Here is a 17,792-nt window from a genome sequence, read left to right as displayed (position 1 = left end):
CAGCAATGCACAAGAGTTCCAGTTTCTTATATCCTTGCCAACACCTCCCTTCCTTTCTTTTTCTTTCTTTCTTTTTGATAATAGCCATGTGAAGTGCTGTCTCATTGTGTTTTTGATTTTCATTTCCCTAATGATTAGTGATGTTGCACCTCTTCATGTTCTTCTTGGCTGTTTCTTGTATCTTTTTTGGAAAAATGTCTGTGCTGATCTTTTGTCTGTTTTTAAATTGTGTTGTCTTTTTTATTATTGAGTTCTAAGAATTCTTTCTGTAGTCTATAGAATATTTGTATTCTAGATGCAAGTCCCTCATCAGATACATGATTTGCAAATATTTTTTCTCATTCTTTGGGTTGTCTTTTTACTTTCTTTATAGTGTTCTTTGGAGCAGAAAAGTTTTTAAGTTTGTTAAAGTCCAGTTTACCTTTTTTTAAAAAAATATTTTGTTTACTTATTTATTTAGCTGTGCTGGGTTTTAGTTGCGGCATGCATGTGTGACCTAGTTCCCTGACCAGGGATCGAACCTGGGTCCCCTGCACTGGGAGCACGGAGTCTTATCCATTGGACCACCAGGGAAGTCCCTATCTGTTTTTCTTTTGTTGCTTGTGCTTTTAGTGTTATATCTTAAAAACCACTGCCAAATTCAAGGTCATCAAGATTTATTACCCCTTTGTTTTCTTTTAAGCGTTTTATAGTTTTATGGTTTTAGCTCTTAACATTATTTAGGTCTTCATCCATTGGGTTAATTTTTGTATATGCTCTGAAGTAGGGGTACAGCTTCATTCTTTTGCATGTGGATATCTGAATTGTTTGGCACCCTTCTCAGTTGTGTTCTACCGATCTATATGTCTATCCTTATGCCCGTTCCACACTGTTTTGATTACTGTAGCTTTGTGTAATAAGTTTTGAAATTGGGAAGTATGAGTCCTCGAATTTTGTTCTTTTTCAAGATTATTTTGGCTGTTCTGGCTCCCTTGAATTTCCATATGCGTTTTAGCGTCAGCTTGTCAATTTCTACAAAGAAGCTGGCAAAGAAGCCTATTCTATTAGGGCTTGTATTGAATCTGTAGATCAGTTTGGAGAGTACTGCTGTCTTAACAGCAAACTTGTTTTTACTGCTTTGGACATCCATGGACCAACATTCTTATACCTCCTGAGTTTATCTGTTCTCTCAATTTCAAATCAAGTTCCCAGCTTGGATCCTTGCTCCATTCAGTTGTAGTGGGTTCTAAAGGGGCAGGATCATGAATATAAACATATAAACATCGCTGCTCAGGGCTTATTCCTATGGGTGAAGGAAGGATGTTCTCAAAAGAGGAGTGTGGGATTGGGAGACAACATAGAGTTGTCCACCACACTTTTCACTGATGGAGGCAATGTATGTAGGCAGGTTGGAAAGGCTGTGGAACACTTAAGAAAGTATAGCGACATAGAAGCCTTGAGATACATCCATGGTTGGAGCAGGAGGAAGACTAGAAGCCAATAAACAAGGTAGAGGAGATATAGTTGGAGACAGAAGAAACCCCTGGAAGTGCAGTATAATGAAAGTCTCTTTAGGAGGAAGAGAGAAGGAGCATTAGGCTGAGAAACACTCTAGATTTGATTACTAGGATTTTATTGATCAGACTTGCTTAAAAGCCTGATAGATAAGTAATGGCAGAGTACAAGGTCATTAATTTAAAGAATGTATTGTCTCTGCTAGACTAGTGTTTCACCACTTCAGTCATTCAAGTATCATCTTCCTAACTTTTACTAGAACAGAGAACCATCTATAGTAGTGCTTATTTAATATTTTCTCTTAAATAGCTCACTGTTTTATTTTTTTGGCCGTGCCGAGGCTTGCAGGATCTTAGTTCCCCGACCAGGGATCCAACTTGTGCCCACTGCGGAGTCCTAACCACTGGACTGACTGCCAGGGGATTCTCTGGAACTTTAAAAAAGGTGAAGTAGTTTGAGGCTGTTGAGTTATAGAGATAAAGGCTAGGTGATAGCCTCATCCTAAATTGCAGGAGCAAAGCAGGTGCAAGCTTCTTTGCTGGAAATGTAGTGATGTATCAAGGGTGGATGGTTGTGACTCACTCTCTTGTGTTGACTTCTTTTGCACTGAAATGGAGGGAACTATGTTATAAGCACTTCCAAAATACACAGTCAAAATGAATTCAGAAGAAGCTGCCAGGAGAATAGGAATCACATATAGTACTAGATTCCTTTGCTGCTATTTTAATAAAATAAAAACAGTATTAATTTGTAGTTAGATATTAGGGTCTGTAGTGGCTTTGAGTTTGAAAATGATATTTTTTAATTAAAAAGGGAGATTATGAAGTGTTATAGAGGTATTAAAGATACCAAACTGATAATCCTTCCTTATCATAATCTTTATCTGATTGATTTAGTATTATTTTATGTCGTGTCCACAAATCCTCTAAAATTATTTTTGTAAACCATGAGTAATGTATGGCCCATGCTTTGGGAAACCCTACACTGCTAGACTGACTATTCTATTCATGTTGATCAACCACCCAGAATATCTCAAGACCCAGCACAGGTCTCACTCACTCCTCTACAAGGGAGAATGTGCTTAAGGGGTATAGGATCATGTCATAAATTGTACCGATGTTTTCTTAGGTCAGTCTCCCAAGGCAGTATAAATAAAAGCAAAAATAAACAGGACCTAATGAAACTTACAAGGTTTTGTACAGCAAAGGAAAGCACAAATAAAACGAAAAGATAACCTACAGAATGGGAGAAAATATTTGCAATTGATGCAACTGACAAGGACTTAATTTCCAAAATGTACAAACATCTCATACAACTCAACAACAAACAACCCAATCGAAAAATGGGCGAAAGACCTAAATAGACATTTCTCCAAAGAAAACATACAGATGGCCTATAGGCACATGAAAATATGTTCAACATCGCTAATTATTAGAGAAATGCAAATCAAAACTACAGTGAGGTACCACCTCACACCTGTCAGAATGGCCATCGTTAAAAAGTCTGCAAATAACAAATGCTGGAGAGGGCGTGGAGAAAAGGGAACCCTCCTACACTGTTGGTGGGAATGTAAGTTGATGCAGCCACTATGGAATATAGTATGAAGGTGCCTTAAAAAACTAAAAATAGAGTTGCCATGTGATCCAGCAATCCCACTCCTGGGCAGATATCTGGATAAAACTATAATTCAAAAAAATACATGCACCCCTATGTTCATAGCAGCACTATTCACAATACCCAAGACATGGAAACAACCCAAGTGTCCATCGACAGATGAGTGGGTAAAGAAAATACACACACACACACACACACACACACACACACACACACACAGTGGAGCAATAAAAAAGAATGAAATAGTGCCATTTGCAGCAACATGGATGGACTTAGAGATTATCATATAAAGTGAAGTAAGAAAGAGAAAGACAAATACCATATAATATCGCTTATATGTGAAACCTAAAATATGACACAAGTGAACTTATATACGAAACAGAAACAGACTCACAGATAGAGAACAGACCTGTGGTTGCCAAGGGGGAAGGGGGTGGGGAGGGATGGAGTGGGAGTTTGGGGTTAGCAGATGCAAACTATTATATATAGAATGGATAAACAACAAGGTCTTATTATATAGCATAGGGAACTATATTCAATATCCTGTGATAAACCATAATGGAAAAGTATACAGAAAAGAATGTATATATATGTATAATTGAATCACTTCATTGTATAGCAGAAATTAACACAACATTGTAAGTCAGCTATACTTCAGTTAAAAAAAGGAGAGTATAGGATCATGTAGAACTTTAAAAATGTGAGCTGTTTCCTTCCATCCCTTCTCTCCCTCTACTTCTCTACCCCCCCTTTCCTCTCTCCCCTCTCTCCTCTCTCTGTCTCTGAAGAAAAGAAGAAAAGGCATCGTCTAGGTGAGTGTTGGTGGTGGTAGTTTGAGATTGCTAGAAAGGGTCACAAAATTGTGGATTCTTGTCCTTGATGCACAGATGTCATCCAGAGATTTCCCTCCAGTAACCTCTTGGGGATTTTGTTAGTTTCTTTCTCGTGTTGGATGCCCTTTTTCCTGTATGCCATCTCTTTCTTGATTTACTCTTATTCATGTGACAAATCCCTTGAGACAGGGATCGTGAAGGGTAAAATATTTTTGGTAATGAATGGCAGAAAATATCTTTCTTCTACAGTAGTTTTGCTGATTATTCTACATTGGAAATACTTTTCCTTCAGAATTTAGACGACTTCGCTTCACTATGTCTTCTAGCTTCCAGGGTTGAGAAATTTGAAGCCATTCTGATTCCTGATCCCTTGTATTTTTTTTTTTTTCCTGTAGAAGTTTGTAGAATTTTCTGTTACCCCATTATTGTAAAATATAATGTGATAGGCATTTGATGGACTACATTCTGATAATTCCAGTTAATCTGATAGCTGAAGTCATTCAGGGGTGTGTGTGTGTGTGTGTGTGTGTGTGTGTGTGTGTGTGTTGCCTGTGTGTTCTGGTCTTTATCATACATGTTAGAAGCTTTCCTAAAATGTCTTGTAATCCTTGGCAGTCTGTCTGTTTTTAAAAGGACAGTAGGACAGTAGTAAACAGCTGATTGGAATGCTTGGGTTAGGCTTGCTGTCTTTGAGCTTCATTATAAGGTGGGGGAACTAATGTCAGTTTCTTTGAGCCTGGTTGCCCAGCTATGGAAGAGGCTGTTTGGTCTTTGTATTTAAGCATTCAGTTAGCATAGTTTTCAGAATAGCATCCATGCTCTCAACTGTACCTGAAATTCCCCAGTCTAGAGACCCTCCCTTTTACCTTTTCCAGGAATAAAGACCGGGGCCACCTTTTTAGAAGGGTTTCAGAGAGCTCTTTGGGAATTAGGCTGTTGAGTTCTATTTTTCTTCGATAGAGTATAAAAAAACACAAAATAATCTCACTAAACACCTAACCTGCTGTTGGAAAGCTGACCTAATGTGAAATTCTTAAAGTTACACCCACTGGTGTTGCCTTTATCAGTCGGTATCTTTACTCTCTCAAACTTTTAGAAACCTTTGTGACTTCTAAGAAAATGAAACAACACAACCTTCCTTTTCCTGGTTAAACTTACCTTACTCCCCCGCCTCAAAAAAAAAAAAAAAAAAAAGATCAGAGAAAATAAATAGCAACTAGTTGCTTCAGCAAATAAGCTTATCTTAAAAACAAAAATTCACCCCAGACCAATTTTAAAATATTGAAAACATGACAGTAGCAGCACTCATCCGTAATTCTTATCTTTTGACCCAGTAATCTCACACCTAGTTGTTAAGCAAAATACCTGTATATCTGAGGTGTTGATTTAGGGTTCTCTGTTAGGATAAATAAGGCACAGCATTGTTTTTAAGATGTGTTCTGATTTCAGAGATTTTTAAATCTGAAAAAATATGTGACTTAAAAATAGGTTAATGATGCATATATACAATGGAATATTACTCAGCCATAAAAAGGAACGAAATTGAGTTATTTGTAATGAGGTGGATGGACCTAAAATCTGTAATACAGAGTGAAGTAAGTCAGAAAGAGAAAAACAAATACTATATGCTAATGCACATATATGGAATCTAAAGAAATGGTACTGATGAACCTAGTGGCAGGGCAGGAATAAAGACACATGTAGAGAATGGACTTGAGGACACGGGGAGGGGAAGGGGTAAGCTGGGACGAAGTGAGAGAGTAGCATCAACATATATACATTACCAAATGTAAAATAGATGGCTAGTGGGAAGCTGCTGCATAGTACAGGGAGATCAGCTCCAGGGAGATCAGCTCGATGCTTTGTGACGACCTAGAGGGGTGGGAGGGAGGCTCAAGAGGGAGGGGATATGGGGATGTATGTATACGTATAACTGATTCACTTTGTTGTACAGCAGAAACTTAACACAACATTGTAAAGCAATTATAGTCTAATATAAAGATATTAAAAAATAGGTTAAGGATGAATTACATCCAACACAGTGGGGTATGATTAGACAAATGACTGTGAAATATTTAAAATTGGAAGGAGAATAATGTAACATAGGATGTGGATTGAGACTGCAGTTGTGCACATGTACACATATGGACAAGGATGAAGGCCGCAATTAGCCCCAAAGACACCATTGCTAAATAGCAAAAGGTCCATAGCTCAGCTAGCAGGACTGCCCCCTTCATGTGATTTAGGAGAATCCCCTTCTTTTAGGCTGATGCTGTCTGTGTACGAGGCACATTGAGGCATAGGCTCATTTTCTACCCTCTCATTTCCTATGCTGAGTGTCCTTGTTTAAGGCAGAAGCTATAATAATATCAGTGTCAGGCACAGTGCTAAATGCTTTACAAACATTGTTAACAATTTTCATGACAACCCAATGAGTATTATTATCCCTTTTTACAGTTAATCCTTCAGCGCAGACATCTTTTGAATTCCATAATTGTGTGTCTACTGCCTACGTAGTTTATTTGCAATATAGCAGCTGGACTAGTCCTTTTAAGATCTTAGGCAGATTGTGTGTCTCCTCTGCTCAGAGCTTTTCAGTGGCTTCCCATTTCACTCAGTAAAAGGCAGAGTCCTTACAGCGGTGACCTACAAAACAGTATGTTAACCACATTGTCCCTCCTCCCCCAGCTGTACTCTCACTTCACTGAACTCCATGATCTCTTTGCTATTCCTTGTACACAGGACACTCCTGCTTTAGGGTTTTCACTGGCTGTTCCTTCTGCCTTGACTGTCCCCCCCAGCTACTTGCAGGTCAAACTCCCTGACTTCTGATCTCAGCTCTTACCTCCTCAATGAGGCCTACTCTGACCTCATTATGTAAATTGCAACTTGTCTCCTTTCCCCCAGCACTTATCATCCACTATCATGTTATATAATTCACTTTATTGTGTGTCCTCCACTGGAAGATATGCTTCTCCTGAGATCAGGGGTCTTTGTCTCTAATTCACTGAATTAACCCAAGCATCTAGAGTAAAGCAGGGTCTGGTACATAATAGTTGCTCAGTAATGTTTATTGCATGAGAGATTGAGTGAGAAAATTGGTGTGGGGGAAGTTAAGCAATTTGGCAAAAGGCCACACAGCTAATAAATGGTGGAAGTAGATTTTGAACAAATATTCATGTATTGTGCTTCTAATATTAGAAGATGATATCCAAAAAATGTTTTGTTAGGATGAATAAGGTTATGGATAACTTTTCTCCTTTATTCCCCTGCCCAAATTTAATTATATCGTCTTAAAAAGTATAATAAAAACAAATGACCAGAGTGGAAGGAAAGAGCCAGTATCAGGAAGCTAGAGCAGGTAGCCACAAGGTTGAAATCTGGCACCTCATCTGAGCAACAGCCTGTCTCACAGATGCACTGATCTTATCTGCCTTAAGAATAAAGAATGATGGTGTAATAAAGCTCTGGTAAAACTTGTGAGTGCTTTTGACCTTAGATATTCTGTCAGTAATCTTGGCTCTCTAGCTTACTGTGTAATCTTGGATAATTTTATTTAACTTTTGTGGTCTTCAGTTTCTTCATCTCCAAAATCAGGATAATAGTATCTTTCATAGAGTTCTTGGGAGGCTTAAATGAGATATCATGTTTAAAGAACCGATACTAACATAATGATATGTGAAGAATTCAATATTATTATACATGCTGTAGTATGTACTCAGTAGTATTGTACATACTGAAATGTCAAGAACTCAGTAGCTGCTAGCTAATATTACTATCATTTTTACTATTTAGTTGGTACAGAATTTTAAGGAATTATTTGGTGACTATATCTTGTTTCCTAGTGAGTTTTGGCAGATGTCAAAACAGAGAGCAAACCACTATTGTTATTGTTCAGATAGCTAGTCTTTGTTAGTATTTGTGTTTTTCATGAATGCTTGCTTGGGGTTATAATTTTATATTACATATTAAAATAGCCATTTTCCTTAAGAATTTACATAAATTTAAATATTTAATGTATTATGGATTCTGCAGCTACCATCACGTTGGTTTTGAAATCTTGGTTGAATAACTCCTGTGAGTCAGATGTCCTGCTAAGTTCTGGGGAAACAAAGGAGAACAAAGAGGCATGCATGTACTCTATCCTCAAGGAGCTTATAGTCAGGTAGGGAGGCAGACATGTAAATAAATAATTACAGTTCGGGGTGGGAAGGGCTATTAATAACATACATGTGAATAACATAAAGAACAGGAGGGAGTGGTAAATTCTTTATGAATAGGGAGCAAAGAAGGGAGGCTTTATGGGGAGAATTTTACCTGAAGAACATCACAGAGGACCCAAAGCCTCAATAGAGGTGTATAGAATTCTACTCAGGGGCTGCCCTCAAGAGCAGACTTCCAGAAACCTACTTTGTACCTTTTAAGGTTCTCATGCTATACAGAGACTGGATCTCTGACGATCCAGAAGAGAAGGTTAAAAAGAAAGTTACAAGACTGTGAGTGAGTATAATCTTTGTTGTGTGCACTTTGGAGAAGGGTTTAAATTGGGAGTGGAATCTACATTAAGTTCAGTGAAATAGATGTAACATCACACTCTTATTTGGTATTTTCTTTTAAAAGCAGAAAAGAACAGGAAATAGAAGACCTTACAGCAATAAAAAGATCATTATAAGAAGTGATAAGTGAAAAGGTAAAGAGGAATGGCTATTTTGAGAGAGAATGAAATGCTGGGACTTCTACATAGGATAAAATAATTTAGTAAATGAGACGTCATAGTGTGAGAACCATGGGTATATAAGTTCCATGCCTTAAAAATGTCATATTTAAAAGTTAGTGAACCATATAACCTAATCAGCATTAGAGAATGGTCTCAGGTTACTGTCAGTGAATCCATTAAAGTAGATATCTTCACAGTAAATTTGAATGATAAATAAAGATACAAAATAACTAATGGTACCTGAGAAAAGAATGAAAACTTAACATACTGAGTTTTTTTGAGTCTACTTGGCAATGAAATACGTGAAAACTGGAAGAATCACATGAAGTAGCAGAAACGACTATTTTTTTATATTGATCTTTTATTTTTTTTGAATTTTATTTATTTTTTTATACAGCAGGTTCTTATTAGTTATCCATTTTATACGTATTAGTGTATATATGTCAATCCCAATCTCTCAGTTCATCTCATCACCACCCCTCCCACCCCCCACCCCCCCCACCGCCAGTTTCCCACCTTGGTGTCCATACGTTTGTTCTCTACATCTGTGTCTCAGTTTCTGCCCTGCAGACCGGTTCATCTGTACAATTTTTCTAGGTTCCACATACATGCGTTAATATATGATATTTGTTTTTCTCTTTCTGAGTTACTTCACTCTGTATGACAGTCTCTAGATTCATCCACGTGTCTACAAATGACCCAATTTCATTCCTTTTTATGGCTGAGTGATAGTCCATTGTATATATGTACCACATCTTCTTTATCCATTCATCTGTCCATGGGCATATAGGTTGTTTCCATGACCTGGCTATTGTAAATAGTGCTGCACTGAACATTGGGGTGCATGTGTCTTTTTGATTTATGTTTTTTTTGGGGTATATGCCCAGTAGTGGGATTGCTGGGTCATATGGTAATTATATTTTTAGTTTTTTAAGGAACCTCCATACTGTTCTCCATAGTGGCTGTATCAATTTACATTCCCACCAACAGTGCAAGAGGGTTCCCTTTTCTCCACACCCTCTCCAGCGTTTGTTCTTTGTAGATTTTCTGATGATGCCCATTCTAACTGGTGTGAGGTGATACCTCATTGTAGTTTTGATTTGCATTTCTCTAATAATTAGTGATGTTGAGCAGCTTTTCATGTGTTTCTTGACCATCTGTACGTCTTCTTTGGAGAAATGTCTATTTAGGTCTTCTGCCCGTTTTTGGATTGGGTTGTTTGTTTTTTTAATATTGAACTGCCTGAGCTGTTTATATATTTGGGAGATTAATCCTTTGTTGATTTGTTTGCAAATATTTTTTCCCATTCTGAGGGTTGTCTTCGTTTTGTTTATGTTTTCCTTTGCTGTGCAAAAGCTTTTAAGTTTCATTAGGTCCCATTTGTTTATTTTTGTTTTTATTTCCGTTACTCTAGGAGGTGGATCAAAAAAGATCTTGCTGTGATTTATGTCAAAGAGTGTTCTTCCTATGTTTTCCTCTAAGAGTTTTATAGTGTCTGGTCTTACATTTAGGTCTCTAATCCATTTTGAGTTTATTTTTGTGTATAGTGTTAGGGCGTGTTCTAATTTCATTCTGTTACATGTAGCTGTCCAGTTTTCCCAGCACCACTTATTGAAGAGATTATCTTTTCTCCGTTGTATATCCTTGCCTCCTTTGTCATAGATTAGTTGAGCATAGGTGTGTGGGTTTATCTCTGGGCTTTCTATCCTGTTCCATTGATCTATATTTCTGTTTTTGTGCCAGTACCATATTGTCTTGATTACTGTAGCTTTGTAGCATAGTCTGAAGTCAGGGAGTCTGATTTCCTCCACCTCCATTTTTTCCCCTCAAGACTACTTTGGCTCTTCGGGGTCTTCTGTGTCTCCATACAAATTTTAAGATTTTTTGTTCTAGCTCTGTAAAAAATGCCATTGGTAATTTGATAGGGATTGCATTGAATCTGTAGATTGCTTTGAGTAGTATAGTCATTCTCACAATATTGATTCTTCCAATCCAAGAACATGGTATATCTCTGCATCTGTTTGTATCATCTTTAATTTCTTTCATCAGTGTCTTATGGTTTTCTGCATACAGGTCTTTTGTCTCCCTACGTAGGTTTATTCCTCGGTATTTTATTCTTTTTGTTGCAGTGGTAAAAGGGAGTGTTTCCTTAATTTCTCTTTCAGATTTTTCATCATTAGTGTATAGGAATGCAAGAGATTTCTGTGCATTAATTTTGTATCCTGCAACTTTGCCAAATTCATTGATTAGCTCTAGTAGTTTTCTGGTGGCATCTTTAGGATTCTCTATGTATAGTATCATGTCATCTGCAAACAGTGACAGTTTTACTTTTTCTTTTCCAATTTGTATTCCTTTTATTTCTTTTTCTTCTCTTGATTGCTGTGGCTAGGACTTCCAAAACTATGTTGAATAATAGTGGTGAGAGTGGACATCCTTGTATTGTTCCTGATCTTAGAGGAAGTGCTTTCAGTTTTTCACCATTGAGAATGATGTTTGTTGTGGGTTTGTCACATATGACCTTTATTATGCTGAGGTAGTTTCCCTCTTTGCCCACTTTCTGGAGAGTTTTTATCATAAATGGGTGTTGAATTTTGTCAAAAGCTTTTTCTGCATCTATGGAGATGATCATAAGGTTTGTCTTCTTCATTTTGTTAATATGGTGTATCACATTGATTGATTTGCATATATTGAAGAATCCTTGCATCCCTGGGATAAATCCCACTTGATCGTGGTGTATGATCCTTTTAATGTGTTGTTGGATTCTGTTTGCTAGTATTTTGCTGAGGATTTTTGCATCTGTATTCATCAGTGATATTGGTCTGTAATTTTCTTTTTTTGGTAGTATCTTTGTCTGGTTTTGGTATCAGGGTGATGGTGGCCTCATAGAATGAGTTTGGGAGTGTTCCTTCCTCTGCAATTTGTTGGAAGAGTTCGAGAAGGATGGGTGTTAGCTCTTCCGTAAATGTTTGATAGAATTCACCTGTGAAGCCATCTGGTCCTGGACTTTTTGTTGGAAGGTTTTTAATCACGGTTTCAATTTCATTACTTGTGATTGTTCTGTTCATGTTTTCTGTTGCTTCCTGGTTCAGACTTGGAAGGTTATACCTTTCCAAGAATTTGTCCATTTCTTCCAGGTTGTCCATTTTATTGGCATAGAGTTGCTTGTAGTAGTTTCTTCGGATTCTTTGTATTTCTGCGGTGCCTGTTGTAACTTCTCCTTTTTCATTTCTGATTTTATTGATTTGAGTCCTCTCCCTCTTTTTCTTGATGAGTCTGGCTAATGGTTTTTCAATTTTGTCTATCCTCTCAAAGAACCAGCTTTTAGTTTTATTGATCTTTGCTGCTGTTTTCTTTGTTTCTATTTCATTTATTTCTGCTCTGATCTTTATGATTTCTTTCCTTCTACTAACTTTGGGTTTTGTTTCTTCTTCTTTCTCTAGCTCCTTTAGGTGTAAGGTTATATTGTTTATTTGAGATTCTTCTTGTTTCTTGAGGTAGGCTTGTATAGCTATAAACTTCCCTCTTAGAACTGCTTTTGCTGCATCCCATAGGTTTTGGATCGTCAGAAACGACTATTTTAAAATGTAACATGAGGTGGAATTAGCACACACATGGAGAGAGTTCATTGGTAGAGCTAAGAAAGACAATTTAAGACTAGATGGATCCTTAAAAAAAATTTATCATTCAAGTACAAGAAGATGTCTTTTGTGTGGATAAATGCATTTGGGAAATCAGTGGAAGCTCTGGTAGGAATTCTGGGCTTTAGAATTACACCAATTGCTTTCAAACTTAGTAGTGTTCCACACTAAGGAATACATTTTATAATGTGTGTGTACCTGAATCAAAGATTTCTTACTATGTGGTTATATTGTGCTCTGCTTTATTTTTTGACAAAGCTGGTCATGACTCACCAAAATGATTTTCTGAACACTTACGGGTCATTCTCCACAGCTTGAAAAAGTGCTGAGTTACAGTCTAGGAAAGAAAGAGACTTGAGTTTTTGAAGTCTTCCTTAAAGAAGCTGGCTATTAAGAAGGTACTTATTCTGTCCTTGTTCGAAACATATTGGGTGCTATTTTAGTTATACAGTAGTTCCTCCTTATCTGTGAGGGATACTTTCCAGGATCCCCAGTGGATGTCTGAAAGTGCAGATAATACTGAACTCTGTACTATTTTATTCTATACATATATACCTATGATAAAGTTTAATTTATAAATTAGGCACAGTAAGAGAATATCCGAATTTCCAGCATCACTACTCTTGCACTTTTGGGCCATTGTTAAGTAAAATAAGGGCTGCTTAAACACATGTACTGCCATACTGAGACAGCCCATCTGATAACCCAGAAGGCAGCTAAATGACTAAAGGGCAGGTAGAGTATACTGTGTGGATGTGCTGTGGACAAAGGGATGATTTACATCCAGGCAGGAGGGAGTGGGTTGGTGTGAGTTTATATCCCAGGCAGGAGGGAGCGGGTTGGTGTGAGTTTTCATGACACTACTCAGAAATCAAAAAGCTTAGAAAAGCATGCAATTTAAAACTTAGGAATTGTTCATTCTGGAATTTTCCATGTAATATTTTCAGACCGTGGTTGACCACTGGTAACAAACTGCAGAAAGCAAAACTTTCTAAGGTGGAGCACTACTGTACCAACCAAAAGGGCCCAAAGAAGGCAACTGAAATGGATCTCAAGATTCAGGGGTTTGGTCTTTGACTCTTCCTTGAGTCCCCTTGCTGCATAATTCAGGGCTGTGTGTCTTTCTAGTTTGGTTATTTTGTTTGCTCCCAAACTCAGTACTATTTAGAATTTATAAACCACTTTTTAACTTAGATGTAGAAAAGGTATCATTCTCTAACTTTCTAAAAAGGAATATTCATGTAGAGAATAAATGAGGTTGAATGATTATGAGAGGTGAACTATGATAATAAAAACAGACATTTTGATATAGAAAGATGTAGCTTTGAAAAAGAGTTCAGACTGTAAAAAATCATGAATTACATGGCTGAAGTGAATGTTTCTTCAAACTCCAGTGTGACAGGATGAAGCATGAAGTCAATAAAAGGCAAACTTTGGTGAACCTATGGAACCTGCCAGCTTCAGAAATTATGCTAGAAAAAATAAATTTAGAGAAATTCTGATCTACTCATGATTGACAAATGTTGAGTGGGTAACTACAGAAAGCTAAGATATCTAGCAATTAATGAGTTGTCCCTTTTTCTGTCATAAGATATCTATCCCCTGGTGTCTTTCAGAGACTGAATCTGGGTTTAAGCCCATTGTGGCAAATCTTTAATGGAAGAGGGGTGGAGGAAGCAAAGTAGAGTAGGATCTAGGCTTTTTGATTTCTGAGGTGCTCTGTAATGGGTGTGGTTGGAGGAGAGGAGGTCTGAATGCAGAAGGAAGCAGCTTGAAAACCAGTTGAGCCTAGCCTATTCTAGAGTGTTTTAGAATATCCTATTCTAGAACAGGCTAGAAGAATTCACGTTAAGTAAATTGTAGACTTCCTAAATTTATAGAATTTTGCTTTCATAATAAGTGTGAAATTATGAATATGCTGTGTCCTTTCTGGTAGAACGTAAATGTGTAGTCTGTTGAATACAAATTCTCAGGCTGTCTCACCATATATAACTATAAACATATAAGTGTTTAAGGTCAGCGAACTTTTGTCATAATAAAGCTACTGTTTTGTGCATGTGAAGAGTTATTTTAAAAAGATTACTTTTTAATCATTGGACAGAAATGAGCTTTTAAAATTAGATTCCATATAACTTTTTGTTACCAAAGTTATCTTTTTTTTAAAAATTGCTCTGAACACGAACAATTTCCTCTATTTATTTGTTTATTTATTTATTTATTTTTGGCTTTGTTGGGTCTTCGTTCCTGCATGTGGGCTTTCTCTAGCTGCGGCGAGCGGGGGCTACTCTTCGTTGTGGTGCACGTGCTTCTCATTGTGGTGGCTTCTCTTGTTGTAGAGCACAGGATCTAGGCGCGCGGGCTTCAGGAGTTGTGGCTCACGGGCTCTAGAGCGCAGGCTCAGTAGTTGTGGTGCACGGGCCCACTTGCTCCGTGGCATGTGGGATCTTCCTGGAGCAGGGATCAAACCTGTGACCCCTGCATTGGTAGGCGGATTCTTTTTTTTTTTTTTTTAATTTAATTAATTAATTAATTTATGGCTGTGTTGGATCTTCGTTTCTGTGCGAGGGCTTTCTCTAGTTGTGGCAGGCAGGGGCCACTCTTCATCGCAGTGCGTGGGCCTCTCACTATCGTGGGGTAGGCGGATTCTTAACCACTGCACTACCAGGGAAGTCCTGCTGTATGGTTTTTAGAAGATGCTTCTTTCTTGTTTTTAGATGTGAACCCTTTCTTGTTAATTGATTACAGAGTACCTTGCCTTAGAGCTTCCTATGATAAACAGGTCAGTCCTGGGGCAACTGGTAGGGGCCTTGGCCTTTCTGGGCTTGTCTGCTTATGTAGGCATGCCTTACAAATAGGATCCATCATTTTCTACGAGTGAAATGAAAAAGGTTGGGAGGCACTGCCTTAGTGTGCTTCTCAGCCTGTAAGTGGTCTTGATATAGACATGGAAAATTAAAAATTATGAATGATAAATAATCAGAAACTTGAGAATTAAACTGGATTTGCATTTATTTTATCAGTTTTTATTAACAGTTATTGTAGTATGTTCTCTACTAAGCACCAGCACTGTTATTTTCCAAGTGCCTACAAAACTTAGCATTTGTCATAAAATAACTATGATCTTGGACTTAGTCTACAGTTAAGTCTTGTAAGTGGGTTCTTTAACCAATAGATTGTAATACAGTCTTCCCTCACAATTAAATACAGAATGCAATTTATTGCAGTTTGTCTTTTGCTGAATAGTAGGTATTTTTTAAAGGTGTACTACCAACTGGAGATTTAATTCACATTTACTAGTTCTTGACAGGTCTTTTCTGTTAAAAAAAATTATATTTTTTGCAGCATTATTCTGGCTCCTAGCTGAATTCATTTAATAAATATCTGAGTGCTTTGTGTTCCAGGTACTCTATTAAGGGCTAAGAATACAGCAGTGAACAAGATTGGCAGGAGGTACTGGCAAGCTTGGCATGGAGCAGAAAGGGGATGGGAGGTACTGAACAAAATCTGTAGACAGTTAACATTAGTGGTAAGTGGCATGAAGAAAATAGGGTTATTTGATGGCGGTAGGGGAGTGGGGTCTTCTGACTAGGGTGGAGAGAGAAGGTGTCTCTAAAGGGGTCTTTTAGGTGAAGACCTTAATGATGTGAAAAAGCCAACTTGCTTGTTTCTGGAGGTTTTCGCCTTCTAGATGAAGGGAACAGAAAGTTCAAAAGTGCTGAGGTGTGAAGCTTGGCATGTTCAGAAAGAAGTTTAGCTTTTATTCCGAGTCTTATACAGGGGAGGGAAATGATAAGTTGCATTTTTAAGATTGCCCTGGCTGCTTCTATGAGCCACATCATTTCAGGCTAGTGAGTTGTTCAAAGGAGTCTTCCTCTTTAATTGGGGAAAAAGGTCTAGGGAAGAGAGAAGCTTGTAGATGCCCCTAAAAAGTGACCTCATGGTAATGAAGGGATAGAGTTAGGAGTGTGTTGGGGCTTGGGTAGAGGTGCCAGAAATGGGAGGCAGTGCGTCATGGCCCTGCCACTTGAAGGGTGTAGGATTTTGTCCTGCCCCTCCCCTTTGCATAAATAAAATAGGCTTATAGATGTTTGTAGTAAATAGTAAAATAAAAAAGCAAAAAGTAAGCATATATAAAAAGTAAAAATTTCCTAATCATCTTGCTGAAATATTGGTACTTTATTATTCTATATTTTCTCACTTCTTTATTTTTATTTTTTAAATTAAAAAAAAATAGGTTTGTGTTACTTTTTAAAAAAATAAATTTATTTATTTTACTTATTTTTTAATTTTTGGCTGCATTGGGTCTTCATTGCTGCGCACAGGCTTTTCTCCAGTTGCGGCGAGCGGGGGCTACTCTTCGTTGTGGTGCACGGGCTTCTCGCTGCGGTGGCTTCGCTTGTTGCGGAGCACAGGCTCTAGGCGTGTAGGCTTCAGTAGTTGTGGCATGCGGGCTCAGTAGTTGTGGCGCACGGGCTTAGTTACTCCGCGGCATGTGGGATCGTCCCGGACCAGGGCTCAAACCCGTGTCCCATGCATTGGCAGGCGGATTCCTAACCACTGCGGCACCAGGGAAGCCCCTCTCACTTCTCTGTGACTCTAGATTTCCCTCCTTCTTTCTAGATTAGTATGAAAGAGGTTCAAACTACATTTGTCATTTTTTATTTTGTCTTGGGTAGCTTTTTCCACCTTTGCACATACAGATCTACTTTACTTATCACGTGGGAATTAGTATGATTTGTTTAATTCCCTATTGTTAAGTATTTGGTCTTTTCCCCAATTTTTTAAGGATATGAACAATGCTCTAATGAAGATGCTTATACATATATCTTTATACACTTTCCTTATACTTCTGTAGGATAAATTCCTAGAGTGATATTGAATTACCAGATCAGTCTTTAAGAATGTTTCAAAACTTTAATAGTTTTTTACCATATTCTCCTCCAAAACAGTTGAGCCAAGACTCTGAGAGTAATGCCAGGTAGTGGTCTTAAGTCTCTAAACTTCTCTAGTTTTCTCAGCTGTCAGCTAAGAATAGTTAATATCTATTGTCCTCTTTTGCTTCAGGCATGTGATGTGAGAAAGAGCATAGTACATAAATGCGTATTCAGACAGAAACTTCTGGTTAAGAACAAGATGTTTGGATTAACTCTAGGCCACTTTAGCTCTGACTAAATGATTTCAAGTGTCAGTGTTATATATGAGAAGGTTAAGGGCTTTGGAGTCAGATAGAGCTGCGCAATTCTGAATCCCACCTCTGCCCGCTAAAGCTCGACTGTAAAAATAGGGATGTAATTCCTACCTAGAGTATCCTCTAAGGATCAGGTTGGGTAATATGAGTGGGATGTATGCAGTATATACTGTTTCATAATAGTAGGCACCTAGTAAATGGTAACTATTGCTAATAATGCTAATAATAAGATAAAACAAGTTTCTGAAGGAGTAAGGCTTGAGAAGGATGGGATTCCCTGTCAACCTCACTGTTTTCTACAGGAGGAA

General features: G+C 37.8%; 1 protein-coding gene across 5 annotated transcripts in view; it reads left to right on the top strand.

Annotated features, from left to right (window-relative positions):
- Positions 1–17,792, top strand: part of RAF1 (Raf-1 proto-oncogene, serine/threonine kinase) — a 71,601-nt gene that overhangs the window by 22,016 nt on the left and 31,793 nt on the right. The window contains exon 2 of one of the 5 annotated variants that reach the window (XM_082415700.1): positions 12,610–12,694. The exons of the other annotated variants lie outside the window; for them this stretch is intronic. The gene's annotated coding sequence lies outside the window, so the exon portion shown is untranslated. The remainder of the gene's footprint in view (positions 1–12,609; positions 12,695–17,792) is intronic. 5 annotated transcript variants of the gene reach the window in all.

Source organism: Balaenoptera physalus, assembly GCF_965194825.1.
Source record: "Balaenoptera physalus genome assembly, chromosome: 11".
Taxonomy (NCBI): domain Eukaryota; kingdom Metazoa; phylum Chordata; class Mammalia; order Artiodactyla; family Balaenopteridae; genus Balaenoptera; species Balaenoptera physalus.
This window is presented reverse-complemented; position numbering and strand designations above follow the sequence as displayed.